The sequence below is a fragment of the Penaeus japonicus genome, unplaced genomic scaffold, assembly GCF_977035675.1.
Source record: "Penaeus japonicus unplaced genomic scaffold, GWHDUDI00000001_assembly GWHDUDI00000039, whole genome shotgun sequence".
Lineage (NCBI taxonomy): Eukaryota > Metazoa > Arthropoda > Malacostraca > Decapoda > Penaeidae > Penaeus > Penaeus japonicus.
The window spans coordinates 4,969,823-4,974,822 of record NW_028234441.1 but is presented as its reverse complement, the minus strand read 5'-3'; the positions used below and the strand labels follow the sequence as shown (position 1 = coordinate 4,974,822).

Here is a 5,000-nt window from a genome sequence, read left to right as displayed (position 1 = left end):
GCTTCTCTCGATCCCTCTCCTTTCTTAGTGCTTATCATTCGGTGCTTATCACACACACAGATATATATGAATATATATATATATATACATATATATATATATATATGTATATATATATATATATATATATATATATATATATATATATATATATATATAGAGAGAGAGAGAGAGAGAGAGAGAGAGAGAGAGAGAGAGTGCGAGTGTTAAAACTTCTGTTATTATGTCTTTTATTCCAATTGATGTAGATACGGGACTGTTTCTGGATGAACTTTTGGTCTCTGTCGGCAAGTGACGAAGAGATTTCCGTGCCATTTGGTCGAACCCGGCTTAAACGTAGACGGCATTTGACGTGAAGATATTACCATCAGTAATAACTTTGTATAAATAACTGGTGTTTCTAATATATCCGCATTTTATTCTTTCGGAATTCAAAGGAACCAACAACACAGCTAGTATATGTGATAAGGCTGTTTGATAGTCGTTAGGAATATTCCTAAAATCATACATGAATATGATACGCTAATTCACTTACTATAGTTTGTATCTATTAAGCCTTTCCTTCGATATCTTGTCCCATCTCCCTGTGATCACCTTCTTCTCTCCCTCATCCACAATGTAATTTGTGGCTGATCGACCGCCCTTGCTATTGACGTGCTGGATAAAAGGAGCTGATGTAATATTTAAGACACTGTGTTCAGGGAAGTACATACGTGCTCAGTGAGAGGAGAAAATTACGAATTATTGATCGCTCTCTCATTCCTTTCTTCTCCCCCTCTCTTTCAAACTGGTTTTCTATAAATTGTGTGTGTGTGCGAATGTGTGTGTGTGTGTGTGTGTGTGTGTGTGTGTGTTTGTGATTGTATGTATGTTTGCGCGTGCGCGCGTGCGTGTAGGTGTTTTAGCCGGGGCTAAAAGAGGATTTGGTGTAGTGGCAGATCCTGGATGTTCCTAAAGGGGCGGATTATGTAATAAGGGAGGGTAAGCCCCGAAGTTATTGGGAGGCGCAGCTATTCCCGGTGGTGTTTTTTTTTTATATGGAATTTCAGAGACATTTTCTAGGCTTTTTAGAGCAAAATCTATTACCTTGTGGCCTAAACTATTGACATATTATTATATATCGCTTAACTGTCTGCCATGGAAAGTTTATCATAGTAGGGGGAGGGCCTGGATCCGCCACTGTGTGGATGTATAGAACATTCGCCCTGCCTTTTGTTCAACTTGTAGCTAGACAATTTACTTAAATCAGGAAAGGAAAATCACAGCCAAAACCTTATTGCCATAAGTACAGAGTGAAAACAAAGAAGTCCAAATCTATATTCCGTGTATTTTATGTCAGCTCTAGATGTAAAGAGGCGATTGGGAAGCAGGAGAACAAAAGGCAAGTGAAATGGTTCGCCCTCGACGTCAGAGGGATCGGAGTCCGTGGCAGGAAGGATTACTCTGATAGCAGAGTGGCACATACTTTTTTTTTTTTTTTTTTTTTTTGCATTATCATTTACAGTGAAACTCTTGTAACTTATCTGCCTATGCATACCACGTTGATTGTATATACAATGTATTGATCTTGATACATATGTTTTGATTGTATGTATGTTGGACCCAGTTTTCTGAATTTACATATATTTATGTTCAACATACGTATATTCATGAATGTAAGTAATGCAACCGAAAAAAAGACTATGATATAAATAATGGGAGTTTAATTATGCACGTATCGCGCACCGTCAGTAGTAAAGCTGATGTCAAGGGTTGTCTTGGCAGGATCTCTAGAAACGTAATGAAATTCCAGTTCGAACGGCCGCGCGCCGATGGGCCGATCCACCAGCTGTGATCTCTAGTCCAACAGATGTGAACTGGGCGCTGCCGACGTAAAAGGTGCCGACAAGATAGTGCAGTTCATACGACAGTGTTTTGTTTCCCATTGTCTATAACAATTCGTAGTTCGTTTGGTCACTTTCCACTCACTTTCACACTGACACTGCTGTTTTGCTCGGCATTTGCTTTATAATATTTGGAATCCGTTATTGGTATCAGATCATGTATATAGACAGAGAGAAAGAGGAAACCAGCAATAATATTACCACCATTCCATTGCTATTTTCATATGTATGATAAACGTATAATATAAGTAATAACCTAATTCCTGGAATAATATATTGCAAATCAGAGGCAAGCCTTTTAATGCATACCTGCGTTTCTGAAAGCTGGCGAATGCTCCAAAACTGGACCTGCAGGCGAGAAGGCGGAGGAAAAAACAGCGTCTTATGAGGCGGGAAATATGCTTCACAAAGAGTCTTTTCTGGGTTGCGAGAAGGAAATTATCCCGAGCATTTGGGATAAACACGCTCGCTCTCTCTCTTTGATACACACGTACATATACATACTCATGCACGTGCAAATACATTCATATATTGTGTGTGTGTGCGTGTATATGTATATGCATATACTTATACGTATACATACATATATATATATATATATATATATATATATATATATATATATCTATATATATATATATATATATATACATGCATATGTATATGTATATACATACATATATACATGTAAACACACACACACACACACACACACACACACACACACACACACACACACACACACACACACACACACACACACACACACACACACACACACACACACACACACACACACGTATACATATACACCTACATGTAGTCATACAAATAGTTGACAAAACGTAAACAAGTGCAATTTTCTCTGCAAATAACAAGGCGTCGCCCATTTGTTTATTGGATTACCAGTGTCTCCAGCCAACTGTGGGAATATTCATTTAGCTTTTTCAACATACTATTTTCATTATCAAATAAAAGGTACTGATGAAGAAGGTGTGTATTTATCGTGACTAAATGCATTCATTGTATCGTGGGAAAACTGATTTATTGTAAAGAAAGCAGCAGGCAGGCGTTCTGACCCGCGCTGCCAGACGTACGACGTCCGCGGCAGCGAGTCGGCGTTGGCGTGGAGGCGGCCGAAGGGGATTAGTGAACGGTGTGTTATGTGAGGGGAAAGATGACACTGGGGACGTGGGCTATTCCAGCGCACGCTGATCTTCCCATCTAGGTGTTTACCACGCGATTAAACTTCAAGGTGAAGAAGCGGAGGGCGTTAATGTTGTAATACACGAGGCCATAGGGAGAGGCGGCGAGAATTCTCCCAAAAATCGTGAAGTCAAAGCAATAACGATTCCCTATTTATTGTTGTGTATTGTGATTTCTCAATTTATGAAATTCGCTGCGAAAAACAAAACAAAACTGAAATTATGTTGTGAACTTGATATCCCAGCGAATACAATGATAACTGTGAAATCAAAGGTGCTACTGTTATTGTTCAACAAAAGAAGTCTGCAATAAGTTGGCAAATGCATAGATCAATAACTGGTTATTTGTCAAAGCATCGATGAGTTAGCGAAGACATTGACGATAGTGAGAGTAAGACAGTGGCGCTATTAATTTAAAAATGCAAGTATAATCGTTTGCAGTAGGTATTGACACTGATAATGTATTCAGGCTAGCTGGCAACCATAATGCATCCTGTTTATAATCACCATCGTAGAATTATTACCTGGTGGGTGGATGGAATGTGACTGAGGGACTCATGTGTGAATGAGTATCCGACCTCATGGCAATATGGAACTCACTCTTGCGAAATTCACTTTTCCTTTACTAAACGTGAGGACAGTATCTGTTGAGTGTGACATGGAAACATTGTGACTCTTGCATTTATGAATCTTAAAGGTTTTCTCTCCCTGATGTAAATATGCAAATAAGAGAGAGAAAGAGATAAAGACAAAATACAATTTCTCTCTAAGAAAAGGATTCAATTAATATCATACTCCGTTTTCTTTCAGGTTAAGCCCACGTGGTCGCAAGGGGCACTAAACTATAGCTCAAAAGTAAAATGTATACTTAGAAGATTTTGTGTGTAGTCAAGCTGATATCAGTGTGATTGCTGAAAATGCTTTAGAAAAAATATCAATATCGATTTGAAATAGTGTTATATGTACACGCTGAAACCTCAAACTTTCATGTGCAAATAAGAAGTGAAATAGAGCAAGTGAAAATATTAAACTAAACACCAAATACATGTCAAGAATGTGAGGAAGAGAGAGTCTTTTCTACTTCACATATACCTACAGCCGGAACATCACTCTCAATACAGGTGAGGCATCACACGTCTTGTATAAACGCTTTCTGAGAAATCATCCTTTTAACATCCAGGCATACAAAGGGAGCAGATAAAAAGGGCATGAATATTCATTCGTAATTTAAGCAATCATTGTTAGCGAAGCAAAGAAATCGATGATAAAATGGTGTGTGAATATTCATTCGTATTTTAGGCAATCATTACTGGCATTGTCAAGAAATAGAGCGTTTTGGCTTGAGGGGAACCGATATAGACGATTGACAAGAGACGTGTATGATACGTGTGTGTGTGTGTGTGTGTGTGTGTGTGTGTGTGTGTGTGTGTGTGTGTGTGTGTGTGTGTGTGTGTGTGTGTGCGTGCGTGCGTGCGTGCGTGCGTGTGTGTGTGCATGCGTGCGTGCGCCTAGCACCTACGCTAACTCACCCAGACATCCATACACATGTACGTACAACTTGTGTGAGTGGGTCCCTGCTTGTCTCGCCGTGTAGAAGTCGAGCAATCGTCACCCCGAGCTAGGCCTACGACGCTGTTGTAGTTAGGAGGAACACACACACACACACACACACACACACACACACACACACACACACACACACACACACACACACACACACACACACACACACACACACACACACACACACACACACACACACTAATATCGCCCAGGAAGGAGAATGGTGACCACCTGATGGAAACCCGGCGTCGCCCTTGGCTCTGCCTCGCGCGAGGGACCGAGCGACGTCAGACTCTTCAACTGATCATCATCTGACGCAAGGAGTCGAGTTGGAGTCGATAGCACGCAG

The 5,000-nt window shown here is 40.2% G+C and overlaps 1 protein-coding gene across 3 annotated transcripts in view; it reads left to right on the top strand.

The window, feature by feature from the left end:
• The window catches only part of LOC122256338 (uncharacterized), a 133,513-nt gene that overhangs the window by 5,253 nt on the left and 123,260 nt on the right, over positions 1 to 5,000 (top strand). For 2 of the 3 annotated variants that reach the window (XM_043020956.2, XM_043020974.2), the window contains exon 2: positions 3,899 to 4,209. The gene's annotated coding sequence lies outside the window, so the exon portion shown is untranslated. Of the gene's footprint in view, positions 1 to 3,016; positions 3,139 to 3,898; positions 4,210 to 5,000 lie in introns of those variants that run through there. The other variant, XM_043020966.2, reaches the window with a different exon arrangement.